Source organism: Schistocerca serialis, chromosome 2 (assembly GCF_023864345.2).
Source record: "Schistocerca serialis cubense isolate TAMUIC-IGC-003099 chromosome 2, iqSchSeri2.2, whole genome shotgun sequence".
NCBI lineage: Eukaryota > Metazoa > Arthropoda > Insecta > Orthoptera > Acrididae > Schistocerca > Schistocerca serialis.
In genome coordinates, this window is record NC_064639.1 from 844,199,126 (window position 1) to 844,213,889 (window position 14,764).

Genomic DNA, 14,764 nt, shown 5'->3' on the forward strand with positions numbered 1-14,764 from the left:
CGTAGTACGAAAGTATCTTCTAGGACAGTGCAGCGAAATTGGGCGTTCATGGGCTATGGCAGCGGATGACATACGCGAATGTCTGCTAATGGCACGACATGGCCTGCTGTTCTTCTCCTGACCTCGGACCGTATCGGTTGGACCCTAGATGACTGGGAAAGAGTAGCCAGGTCAGATGAGCCCCGGTTTCAATTCTTAAGAGCTGATGGTAGGGTTCGAATGTGGCGCAGACTCCACCAAGTCATGTACCCAAGTTGTCAGCAAGGCAATGTGCAAGGCGGTGGTGGATGTATAGTGGTATGGGCTGTGTTTACATGGAATGGACTGAGCGCTCTGATCCAACAGAACTGGAAAAGGTCATGTTTGCTTGCTTGGAGACCATTCGCAGCCGTTCACGAAATTCATGTTTCCAAACAATGCCGGAATTTTTATGGATGTATATGCACCATGTCTCCGGGCCACAATTGTTCGCGGTTGGTTTGCTGAACATTCTGGACCATTCGAGGGAATGATTTGGCAACGCAGATCGCCCGACATGAATTCAATCGAAGATTTACTTGACATAATCGAGAGATCAGTTGGTCCACAAAATCCTCCACCGGCAACACTTCCGCAAATATGAACCGACAGAGAGGCAGCATGGCTCAATATTTCTACAGGGGACTTCCAACGACTTGTTGAGTCCACGTCACGTCGAGTTTCTGCACTATGCCGGGCAAAAGGAGGACCGACACGGTATTGGGAGGTATCCCACTGCTTTTATCATCTCATCGTACACCTATGCGTCTAGTAACCTCCCCGTTCGACCTGATGTCAAATTCACTTTTTCCTCTCACAATACTTCTCTCCAGTCACTTGTCGAAGACATATCCAGTCCCATAACAAATACTCCTCCAAAAGAGCTCCAGCTACGAGACCACCAGCAGTCATACCCATTTACTACAGCCTGAGGCCTGAACCTGGAGCCTAGCCATTTTGAGCTATCTGGGTACAACCCTTCCCTCAGTGTTTCAGCTCTGCCACTACTTCCACTTCCCAAGCAAAGCTGTTACGGCATTTCGTGAGTTAAGCCTGGATAGCTCAACAATGAGAATGTTGCCGTTACCTTGGATTCTTCAAATAACACAGTTTCACTGTTTTAATACGTCAGGAAGTTTCAGAATATCACAGAGCGAAGGATTCAGTCTGCACCCCTGTTTCGCTCATTAATGCTCCTGTACATGTAAATTATTCCTGTGTTCAGTTTCCAAGCATGAAGGTTTCACTGCATATACAATTATGGTTCCGTAAGACATCCATCATACACAGAGACCTAACATTTTACGAGGGCTTACTGGAAAGTAATTCCTCTGAATTTTTCATTCTATTTCAATATCGGTTAAGTTATTACATTCATGTATATTACTCGGTCGAATTTCCCACTTCGCAGACGCAAGTTGCAACGTTTTTCCGCTAGAGGGCTCCAAATTGTAGCGTGTAACATGGCGGCGTGTAACGTAACTATGTCTGTGCGTGAGATACAACATGTTGTAATAAAGTTTCGAATTCGAAGAGTCGGTCTACGCAAGAAGAACTCCCTACTTCAGCATGACAATGCTAGACAACACATGAGCGCTGGTACATCTGCAACAATCCGATGCCTTGGGTTCATTGTCATCGATCATCCACCACACAATCCAGACTTGACCCCATCCGATTTTCATCTCTTTGCAAACCTTAAACAGCACCTCCGAGGACTTCACTTTGATAGTGACGAAGCGATGCAAGCAGAAGTGAGTCTCCGACTCCGTCAGCAAAATCAAACAGTCTACTGTGACAGTATCAACAAACTGAAGTCTCGTTGACAGAAATGTCTTCGTCGTCAGGAAGACTATATTGAGAAATAAATATGTAGACGGGAAGACTGAATATGCAGGATATTAATAAAGATTTTTTTATTTAAAAATCTTTATGCGTTTCACGCAAAAACAAAAATCAGAGGCGGGAGGCATTACCTTTCAGCACGACATTCGTTGTATGTTTTTCAGCTTTCTCTGCCAGTGTAACAACCACTTACCTCCAAAACAGACTCACCTCCTCTATTTCTTTAAATAACTCACTGTTTCCCACAACATACGATCTGTGTTACTGTGTGGCTAAAACGATCACCCGGTCGTAGTTGCAAGTTGCCGATGTAATGGCTTCCAGTAGCAACAAAAATCGATTTTCAACGTTTCACATAATTCCTGGCCGAAGTTATAAATTTGAAGTAACATCATAGTCTAGTCACTAACAGGTATGACCTAACATTGAGGGTTTGACAAAGCAAATTTGTTACTGAAGTTAGAAACTTTGTGTAAGTCTTGCGGTGGGGCAACTTACGGTGCACCAATTACTCAGACTATCGCATACTACATTTTCGCTGCTCATGGAATAAACCTTCAACACTAGACATGACGTTTTATTACTTCTTTACTATTAACACCATTCACCATATATTTTGCTGATAGTATTCACTTATACAAATGAATATACCTGTTAGATTTTATCACCACATGATACATAGTCTGAGAGATATGTCGTCTTAAACACTGAGATGCGTGAAAGAAATGGGAATTCTATTCTTTATAGAGTCGTGGGTGGGTGTTGGATAGGGGTTGAGGGGGGTGCTGGAGATAATCTAAACGCAGAACAACACTGCTGCTCTATAACATAAACTATTCAGCCTCTTACCGAACGCAGTATTTAAGAAACATTACTCGAACTCAAGAGGATGGAACTGCAGATGCCCGTCCGATCGTCTAGTTTTAGGTTTTCCATATTTTTCCTATACTAGTTCAGGATAATAATAGGATGGTGAAATTTTAGATTATCTGTAGCAAGCTGTCTACTTTTGAAAGTGCATTTTTATTCACAATAGTTTCCATTACGTTGGATAGATTTAAGCAAGTTTACCTGTTTTGACAATTAGCAATCGCCAGCAGAACTAAAAATAACACAAAAAATACAAAATGTAAAGATACTATTATTAGTAAAAAAATTTACAGAGTACTAAATAAAGTTACAAAAGTAATGCGTCGAACCGTGTTCTGATGCCTGTCACCGGCTGGAGTGGCCGAGCGGTTCTAGGCGCTACAGTCTGGAACCACGCGACCGCTACAGTCGCAGGTTCGAATCCTGCCTCGGGCATGGATGTGTGTGATGTACTTAGGTTAGTTAGGTTTAAGTAGTTCTAAGTTCTAGGGGACTGCTGACCTCAGAAGTTAAGTCCCATAGTGCTCAGAGCCATTTGAACCATTTGATGCCTGTCTCGGCCCCTTGACATTAACTGCGCCTGAGAGAGCCCACGCACATGCTTCCCTTACATGTACGTATTCAGCCATGTCTGACTATTTAAAGAAACTAGCAAGGGGACCGTGCGTACTCGTCATTACCGGTTTCGTCCAGGTTTATGGTACACGCAGGTCTTGGCGAGGAATGAAAGTGATAGAAGTCGGAGCTTGCGATGGCCAAGTGTTCCATTACGCATTTACATAACACTGTACCCAGGAAGCGGCTGGGGCAGCGGAAAGCGTACAGAACGGTGGGCCGAGGGTTGCTGAGTCCAGTCCCCCTGCGGACAGCTTTTTTTTTTTAATTTTCAGGTTTTACATTCAATTTCAAATAAGACCCAATAATCCTGTATATTGTACTTATTAATGTTTTCATGAAAGGTATCAAAAGGAAAGGCAAAGGAAAACTTTGAACTGCAAATAAATTTCCAGGTACCGATTGTAAGGTGTACCCGAGAACTTCGTATATGAAATTCGATACTTTTATTATTCTATGGTTGATGATTTACACGTGCTGTGGTGATATTCAACGCAAAAGCGAGGGTAGCAGTAATTGTCTTGAAACCTTGCAAACGCCGCGTTTTCGCAATTGCATGATTGTTTTTAAAATTCTATAGAAAATCAAACTTGGTTTACATTCGGAAAATGTTCTCTCTCGTCGCACTTTGCAACGGCCCCGAGTAAGTCATTGTACCAAATATTGGCGAGGACACCTTTTGATTTACATTGTAATGTATTCTCTTACATCTTCTCTGGATCTGATTTCTTTTTCTATCTCGACGAGACAATAGCAATTTTCAAGCTTTCTGATCAAATTCTTTACATTACGATAAAAATAGAAAACTCATGGTTGCATTAGCGTAGTGCATTTAAGTGAAATCATTTTAATACTGCACGATGGAAATTTTCATTTTATGAAAAATTTCACCTATCTATTTACAGTGTATAAGCCAATTTGTTGACTGACTGACTGACTCATCGTAGACCAAACTAGACCGCTACGGATGTTTGGTTGAATTGTGGGAGGGGACCAACCAGCGGGGTCATCGGTACCATCTGATGAAGAAGGCTGTTTTCCATCTGCCTAATTCCGAAACTGCATCCATTTCGGTCTATATAGTATCTGTTGAAAGCATTACGATTAATTTTGCAAACACCTCAGCTTAAGAATTTCACCTATATTATTATGTAATTACAATTTTAAGTAATTACTATACTTTTAACAGTGGCCTTTATGAAACAATCCTATTTTAGGTGAAATTTTACAGCTGAAAGTCATAGCATTATATTTAGTCTTTTTTAACTGTCGTTATGTAGTAGCTTGTTTTCATTTATGGACCGTTACTTTTTGTTTTAATCTTAGTATGTATGTATGTGACTTGAAAACTATTATAGCCATTAACAACCACTATCTGCTCTAAGAAACAAGCTCGCTTTTTATTTCTTTTACCTGTGAGGGAAGTCACATTAACCGATTCATTACAGTGTCGAAGCAAGATTGTTTTGTAACGTAGTACATAACCTGACTGGGCATGTGTTACAGTGTTTGTACTAGTCGGCTGCATGTAAATACTGGCAATATGTTTATTCCTTTTTTACTGTCAGATTTACTTACATGCAGAATTAACTGATCGTGCAGAGTTAATAATACTGGGTGATCAAAAAGTCAGTATAAATTTGAAAACTTACTAAACTACGGAATAATGTAAATAGAGAGGTAAAAATTGACACGCATGCTTGGAATGACATGGGGTTTTATTAGAACCAAAGAAAAGCAAAGTATTGCTAGACACGTGAAAGATCTCTTGCGCGCGTCGTTTGGTGATCATCGTATGCTCAGCCGCCACTTTCGTCATGCTTGGCCTCCCAGGTCCCCAGACCTCAGTCCGTGCGATTATTGGCTTTGGGCTTACCTGAAGTCGCAAGTGTATCGTGATCGACCGACATCTCTAGGGTTGCTGAAAGACAACATCCGACGCCAATGCCTCACCATAACTACTGACATGCTTTACAGTGCTGTTCACAACATTATTCCTCGACTACAGCTATTGTTGAGGAATGATGGTGGACATATTGAGCATTTACTGTAAAGAACATCATCTTTGCTTTATCTTACTTTGTTACGCTAATTATTGCTATTCTGATCAGATGAAGCGCCATCCGTCGGACATTTTTTGAACTATAATATTTTTTTTGGTTCTAATAAAACCCCACGTCATTCCAAGCATGTGTATCAATTTGTACCTCTCTATCTACATTATTCCGTGATTGATTCAGTTTTCAAATTTATACTGACTTTTTGATCAACCAGTATATCATTCATATCATTTATAGAGAAAAATAGGGTCATTGAGAATGACAGACAGTACCGGAATTCGAATCTGGACAGCGGCCTGAAGCACTGACGACTCGGCTATAGAGGCGGACATTAACGAATACAAACGGTGTTTTACTTTTCTGCACTATCTACGTTATGTTATTGTCGCTTGTGCCTTTACTCCGAACACTGCTTTGTGCAGTTCTCCACACTAGCATTACTGGTGGAAGCATCAGCGAATAACTACTTCATCCTACATTCGCTTCAACATGCTTACTGCCTTCATTCCTTGGCCTTGATCTACACTTTTTGCCGGCCTGAGTGGCCGTGCGGTTCTAGACGCTACAGTCTGGAGCCGAGCGACCGCTACGATCGCAGGTTCGAATCCTGCCTCAGGCATGGATGTGTGTGATGTCCTTAGGTTAGTTAGGTTTAATTAGTTCTAAGTTCTAGTCGACTGATGACCTCAGAAGTTAAGTCGCGTAGTGCTCAGAGCCATTTGAACCATTTTTCTACACTTTTTACAGCCCACACCTCCCTCAAATATCAAACTGACGATTGCTTGATGCTTTGGAAATTGTCCGTCAAAGTATTCCCCCTTTTAGTCAAGTTGTGTCATAAATTTCTCTTATCCTCGGTTAAATTCAGTACCTCCCCATTAGCGACGCTGTCTACTCATCTCATCTTTAGTTCAAATGTTTCAAATGCTCTGAGCACTATCGGGGGTCATCAGTCCCCAGGACATAGAACTAACTAACCTAAGGACATCACACACATCCATGCCCCAGGCAGGACTCGAACCTGCACCCGTAGCGGTCGTGCCGTTCCAGACTGAAGCGCCTAGAACCGCTCGGCTGCATCGTCCGGCTCATCTGTAGTCTTCTTCCATAGCACCACATTTCAAAATCTTATATCCCCCTTCTTGTCTCAACTGCTTATAGTTGGCGATTCACTTCCTTACAAGGCTATAGTATAAAGTGTGCGGCTTTTCTGCACTGTGTATGTCATACTAATTCTAAATTTGGGATTCTATGTTTCATGTAACTTATAATATAATCCCAGTTAATGACGATAGTGTAGACCATGTAGAATGCCTTATGGTGTGAGAAAGAGTCTTATGGCCCTAATTTCGTTAGGATGAATCTGTATAACAAATTGTGAATCTTCGTTTGTTGTGTGTCACAAATCTCCGAAAGTACTTCACCGACTGCTTCAAAATTTTGATATACCGTTGCATTCGAAAACACGCGTTTTTATATAGCTATTTTAACGTATGTAATACACAAAAATATGTAATATATAAGGGGTAATGTCATTAGCAAAAATCTCGAAAATTTCTTGACCGATTTACTTCAAATTTTTACACAGTACTCTAATGAACATTCAGAAGGACACAGATGAAATATTTTCAAAATCTATAGTATGTATGTAAAATTAGGATAGTGCAATATTGATAGTTGCATTTGTGGGTTATCTGCTTATTAGAATACTACGGCGGAATCTGAATTTGCAACAACAACAAAGAAGTCTCAAGCCCAGAGAGAAAAGGAGAAGAGTGCGAGAATATGGAGAGAAATCGGAAAAGAGACGGGCATAGAAAGGGGGCAGCAGCAGATGGAGAGGGAGGGGGGGGGGAGAAGATGGACGAAGGAAGGGGGTAGGAGTTGATGGACAGAGTAACGGTGGAGGATAGAGGGGTCAGGAGTAGACAGAGAGAGAGGAGGAGGAGGAGAAGATGGATTGAGGAAAAGGGGAGGAGGAGCCAAATTCAGAGAGGGTAGATAGAGGGGGTGGACAAGTTGGACAGAGACGGGGGAGACAAAGATTAGTACACGTATGCAGTTTCCACACCTATTAGAAACGAGTGCTTTCTCTTTTCTTTCTTTCCGACTCAACCAGACTAAGCTACACTAACACGTAGCCGGGAACAGCTTGTAAATAAATGTTTGTCTGAGAATTTCTACGTCTTTCGTGACTTACATTGTCGAAATCTTCCTCTACGTCGACAAATGGTATGAAAGTGTCTTGATAATTTGTAAGTGCTGCCTGTATTACCAAGCGCAACGTCTGAACTGCTCTTCATGCAAGATAACAACACCGAGCTCCACTCTGGAAGAAGGCCAAGCAGCCCTCTCTGCTGCTGTGATATTTCTCGTGGGTGTCAGTGCACGTGTCACCAGACGCCAGGCTTCCCTCCCTGCCTCGATAGCAGGGTCCCGAACGATTTAAGCTGCCTCGGGGCCCTGCCATCGGCAGGCAGGGAGGCCAGCCACTAGCTACCAGCACGGCGGCCTCACCACGGCGTGCAGCATGTGGCAGCATCCACTGGAAGCCTGACACCATTCATAGAAGTTGCATTGTGAGACGTATTGCTGGAATAATGAACTTCTGTTTGTATGAACCATGTACATCTTCTTATATCTTTCTTTAAACTTTTCAGTTATGTATCAAGCAGTAATTGTGCAGAGTCATTTGAAACAGGGGTAATTCAAATTAGTAGTATGGAGGTAACACGTCTATTTAATGTGGTGCAAACCACACCTTGTACTCTAAAGGTTTACATGTTTCGAGCAGCACACACCCTTGCGATGTGTAGAAGGGATACTGTTCATGACTATACGAGTAAAAATGTTTGTTTTAGAGTGATGTGCAGGAGACTCTGTTGTTGTGAAGAATTTTTATTTCCAAAGGAGTGATTTGGGCTTGGTTACATTAATAGCCAGAGAACCTAAGGTGAACTTTAGTTTCTGACGATGCTATAGAATAATTTGAGCAATGTGTCTACAACAGGACCTTATACAGTGTTATTAAATCCATTCTGGCTACTTATTTTAGCATCAGTTTCCGCAATTGGAACCTAGTCTAATCCAAACAATCTACTACATCAGGACTTGCAACTGATTACAATTATAACATTTATTATGCCTGTAATCTGTAACAGTTAATAATTCATAATAAATTGCATTATTCATTGAAGCTCTTTGTGTGGCAACGTCTGTGCTTACACGTTCTGTGCCATAATTTGGAGGGCAGACATAAGGTGGGATGTAGAAGCTTGCGTTCAAAGTCCTTACAGTCCAGAATCGGTACGGAAATCAGGCAATATCACCAGGAGCAGCGAGGCAATCACCCCACCGCCGTTTCAGGTTGAATAAACCCATTTCGTTAATCACCGTGTCCTGCTGCACTGATAAGTCTGTCAGCAATTGTCGACCCTTCGAGGCCTTTTCTAAGGGACAAAAAGTATTGGCGAAAGCCTGTTCTGGGACAGTCTGCTTTGTTGCCAGATGTATCCAAGAAGGTGGCGATGTCGTCGTCAAAGATGGCGTCATGTACACTTGGCAAAAGAGCATTACATCGACCAAGATGGCGGTGATGATGTCATTCAAGATGGAAGATTTTGGCGGGAAGTTTGAAATTTGGTCGTAAGAACATAAATTGGGTTACCTCCACTAACCTAACACCCCCCCCCCCCCCCCCAGAAAAATGGCGGTAAGTTCAAATTCCAACAGGATAATGCATCTCTGCACGGTTGTCTATACTAAGCAAAGAAAATCACAGGAAGATAGGTCACTTTGGCTGCCTCCACTAACCTAAGTCACCTGACCGCCACTTCCTCCTATGAAGTGGTGCCAAGTTTCAATTTTGGCAGTAAACGAAGGTCACTTGTGGCTTCGCTGCTAATCTGAGAAAATGGCTTGAAATAATTGACAATTGTACTAACCTCAGTCACCCGACCGCCACCTCCTCCTGCGAACTGGTGCCAAGTTTGAATTTTGTCAGAAAAAAATGTTACTTGGGTTTTCACTACCAACCTCAGAAAATTGTGAGAAACAAAGATGACCTCCACCAACCTAAGTCACCCGGCCACCACCTCTTCCTAGGGATTGGTGGGAAAAGGACTCTGCCTGCACTAGGCTGGTGGAGAGAGGAAGGAGTGTACTTTATTTATTTTGGAGCAATTTATTTAGGGATGGAATATATTTATCAGAGTGATACGGAACACACGCTCTGACATGCCCCACAGCATACTACTCCTAAATAACTCATTTATAATGGTTTACTCACATGCCTGCTAATTGTAAAACGTCAAAATAACGCATTGCAAAGCCTACAGACATGCAAACCACTCGTAAATAATGCAATACATTTATGTACAGAGAGCCAAACAACTCGTAAATTGTCAAAATAATACTCTACAACCAAGCTTGGTAATTGTCAACTGTCGAAATCATGCACCAGTCTTTATTTAAACAATTAGAGGCAGCACCACTATCCAGTGTGCTTGCCACGAGATCCACACTGCAACTGACCTTGTACACAGTAACATGCACCAGAGGGTGGTGTCTTCCAAGTTGGTGGCCATGACGTCAGGTTATGACGCAGGAACAGTTATCCACCATGGCAGCAAAAAGTGTGCACACCACAAGGTCTAGTCTCAGTGCTACCAGCAGAGGGCGCTGTCGTCCGTTTCGTGAGGAAATCCAAGATGGTGGGGGGAAATGACAGGAAAACGACTCTGGACACAAATGTTTATTTTGCAGGCAGTCTCTTCACCACAAGATGTAGAGTCCAACTGACCTAGTACACAGTACTGCCACCAGATGCTGCTGTCATCCCTCATGTGATATAATCCAAGATGGTTGTCTGTAGGGGGAAATGGCGCGAAAATGATTTAACCTGCTCTGGGCTGCTGGGGAGAGTAAGGAAGGAGAGCACTCTGTTTATTTTGGAACAATTTATTTAGTCATGAAGTATATTTATCACACTGATACAAAACACATGCTCTGACATGCTTGGGGCCATCTCACACAGCCCACAGACCTGTAAATTACTTCTAAATATTGCTCTCCAGACATGCAAACAACTTCTAAATTAACAAAATAATTTCAGTACACACTTGCAGAATCCTCCTAAATAATGCAGCACAGTGACGTGTAGACATGCTCAGTACTCGTAAACTGTCCAAATAACGCACAGCACAGCCTACAGACCTGCTCACAGAATAATGCAATCATTACACGCAAGCACCCCCCGCCACCCTCTGTCCAGTAGAGCACACAGGAGGTAGCAGCAGCCCCCACGAAGTGACACAGGCGTCAGCTGTCAAACCACAGACAGGCCACCACTCGGGTCTTGCAAGCATGAGGCCGCGACATCCCATTCATACTTGGTACCTGAGAAACTCATATCTAAATACGTTTTCACCTAGACACTGCAGCCGACGTGAACGGGCGGGAGTGCAGACACTCCAGGGTGCGTCAGCACAGCTGGGAGTCACTGGGAGATACATGTGAAAGTTGACTCTGTTTCCGAGTATACAGTCACGGTTATCCTGATGTCACAGAATTCCAAGTTGAGATCATGTCAGACTCATATGCGGACACCTCCAAGCAGCACTTGTCTGTACCATTGATGACAGAATACCACAGGCTGCTTTCACCCTAATGGTACATATGAGCTGCGTCAGTGACACCTCGCTGCAAAACACCTGCGTGGCGACTCGCCATGTAAAAGGTTCTCAATGTTATTCTTACATCACATAGCTTTGTAAAAAATAACAGCCAAGTCGATCTCTTGGGAATTGAATAGTGTCGCTTTCTTGATGACTCAGCTAGTCTGCACGAAAATTCTTACCCTAACAGAACCTGTTCACGAAAACAACGCAGAATAACCCAGTCCATCCTGCTCTCAACATACACAAACGTTCCACCCACTATCTAGAGGCTCCTATATTCCAGCACAAATGATGTGAATGAATGGAGCATTATAATTGGCTCTTATCGAATTTACCCATCATATTACTAATACCACCAATATCGAAGCACTGTCTGCTTTTTTTCCTTCTGCAGATGAGATTTTACACAGATCGCCATTTGCACTGACAATTAAATCATATACAAACTACCATACATAACGTCATATATTGAGAAATAAATATGTAGGCGTGAAGAATGAATATGTACGATATTAATAAAGATTTTCTTATTTAAAATCCTTATACGTTTGACGTAAAAAAAAATAAGATGAAGGAGGCACTATTTTTCAGCACGAACTCCTTTGCATGTTTTTCAGCTTTCTCTGCCAATGGAACAGCCACTTATCACCAAGACAGACTCACCTCCTCTATTTCTTTAAGTAACTCTATCACAGTTCACTGTCTCCCCACAACATACAATCTGCGGTACTGAGTGGCTAAAACGATCACACGGTCGTAGTTGCAAGTTGCCTATCTAATGGCTTCCAGGAGCAACAAAATTCGATTTACAATGTTTCTCATAATTCCTGATCGAAGTTAATTTAAAATAACATATAGTCTAGTCACTAACAGGAATGACTTAACATTGAAGGTTTGACAAAACAAATCGGTTACTGAAGTTAGGAACTTTATATAAGTTTTGCAGTAGCGTAACTTACAGTGCACAAATTACGCAGACTATATTCATCCAGTTTTTGAGAACGAGAGCATCTGGTGGCTTTCAATAACTTCACATATAACTTCAAATCTTTTCAAAACATTTTCTTGTTGACACTTCCCGCAACATAATGATAGGGAAAAAGTGTATCGCATACAACATTTTTGCTGTTCATGCAGTGAAATATTAGCCATAACGTTTTATTACTTCTTCATTTATAACACCATTCGCCATATATTTTTCTGATAATATTCACTTATACCAATCACTATACCTGCTAGACTGTATCATTATATGATACATAGTCTGGGAGATATGTCGTCTTGAACACTGAGATGCTGAAAAATATGGAAATTCGATTCTTTACAGAATCGTGGGTGGGGTTTTGTAGGTGGTGGGAGGACGATGCTGGTAATGATCTAAGCACAGAACAATATTGCTGCTCTATAACATAAAATAAACGCCTGTTTATTGGCCTCGTATCCCATTATCAGTTCAATACTTTTAATCCTCAGTGAAATATTTCGACAACTGTATGATCTCCATCTATTCAAGTTCCTATATAATCGTTTCAGCTACCATATCACCCTCATCTTTTCAAACTTCTACACCCTGTAATAAAAATCCTGCGTCTAGAAGCGGGGTTAAAAATGAGTTGTCTGAAAACATCTCAGTTTTTTCGATGATGTTTATGAACGCCCTGTCACCTGTTACAATATAGATTCCTCGTATAACCATTCTATGGAATATGACCCTGTTGTTTACATCCTTACGATTTCATCTAGTATGTGTATCAAGTCATACACACAGATATGGCGAGCTCTTACTTGTATATTCACAAAACTGTCGTGTATGTATCACCTCCCAGCCACCATAATTCGCATCCCTAAACACATCAGCAAGAAATTAGCTAGCAACTGTTGTAACTATTCAACCTCTTACCGAACGCAGTATTTAAGAAACATTACTCGAACTCAAGATGATGGGACTGCACATGTCGGTCCTATCGTCTAGATTTAGGTTTTCCTTAGTTTTCCTATACTAGTTAAGGAAAATGGCAGGATGGTGAAATTTGACATTATCTGGAGTAAGCTGTCTACTTTTGAAAGTGCATTTTTATTCACAATTGTTTCCATCACATTGGATGGATTTAAACAAGTTTACCGGTTTCGACTCTTAGCTATCACCATCAGAACTAAAAATAACACATAAAAGAGAAAATGTAAAGATACTATTATTAGTAAAAAAATTTAAAAAGTACTAGATAAAGCTACAAAAGTAATGCGTCGAACCGTGTTCTGATGCCTATCTCGGTCCCTTGACATTAACTACGCCTGAGAGAGCCCACGCACATGCTTCCCTTACATGTACGTATTAGGCCAAGACTGAGTATTTAAAGAAACTAACAAGGGCACTGTGCCTACTCTTCATTACCGGTTTCGTCCAGATTTATGGTACATGCTGGTCTTGGCCAGGAACGAAAGTGGCATTAGTGGGAGCTTGCGATGGCCAAGCCTTCCAAGCGTTTGGGAAAAAAAATGCATTTTTGGCGGGGTTCTCGCTGAGTGTTACCCTTTTAGCTAACGTGGTACCCAGGAAGGGGCTGGGGCTTCGGAAAGCGTACAGAACGGTGGGCCGAGTGTTGTTTAGTCCAGTCCCTATGCGGAAAGCTTTTTTTTTTTAATTTTCAGGTTTTACATTCAATTTCAAATACGCCCAAATAATTCAGCATATTGTATTTATTAATGTTTAAGGTATCAACAGGAAAGGCAAAGGAAAATTAGGAACTGCAAATAAATTTCGAGGTACGGATTGTAAGGTGTACAATAGAACTTCGTATATGAAGTTAGATACTTTATTATTTTGTAGTTGATGATTTACACGTGAAAGCGAGGGTAGAAGTAATCCTCTGGACATCTTGCAAACGCCGCATTCTCACAATTGTATGATTGTTTTAAAGTTCTATAGAACAACAAACTTGATTTACATTCAGGAAAAGTTCTCTCTCATCGCACTTTGCAGAAACCCCAGGTAAGTCATTGTACCAAATATTGGCGAGGACACCTTTTGATGTAGACTGCAATGTATTTTCACACATCTTCTCTGGATCTGATTTCTTTTTCTCTCTTGATGAGCCAAAAGCAATTTTCAATCTTTCTGATCAAATTCTTTACCCTACGATAAAAATAGACGACTCAAGGTTGCATTAGCGGGGTGCATGTAAGTGAAATCATTTTAATACTGCACGATGACAATTTATCATTATCTTGAAAAATTTCATCTCTCTGTATACAGTATATAAGCCAATTTGTTGACTGACTGACTGACTGACTGACTCATCGTAGACCAAACTAGACCGCTACGGATGTTTGGTTGAATTGTGGGAGGGGACCAACCAGCGGGGTCATCGGTACCATCTGATGAAGAAGGCTGTTTTCCATCTGCCTAATTCCGAAACTGCATCCATTTCGGTCTATATAGTATCTGTTGAAAGCATTACGATTAATTTTGCAAACACCTCAGCTTAAGAATTTCACCTATATTATTATGTGATTACAATTTTAAGTAATTACTATACTTTTAACACTGGCCTTTATGAAACATTCCTATTTTAGGTGAAATTTTACAGCTGAAAGTCATAGCATTATATTTAGTCGTTTTTAACTGTCCTTATGCAGTAGCTTGTTTTCATTTATGGACCATTACTTTTTGTTTTAATC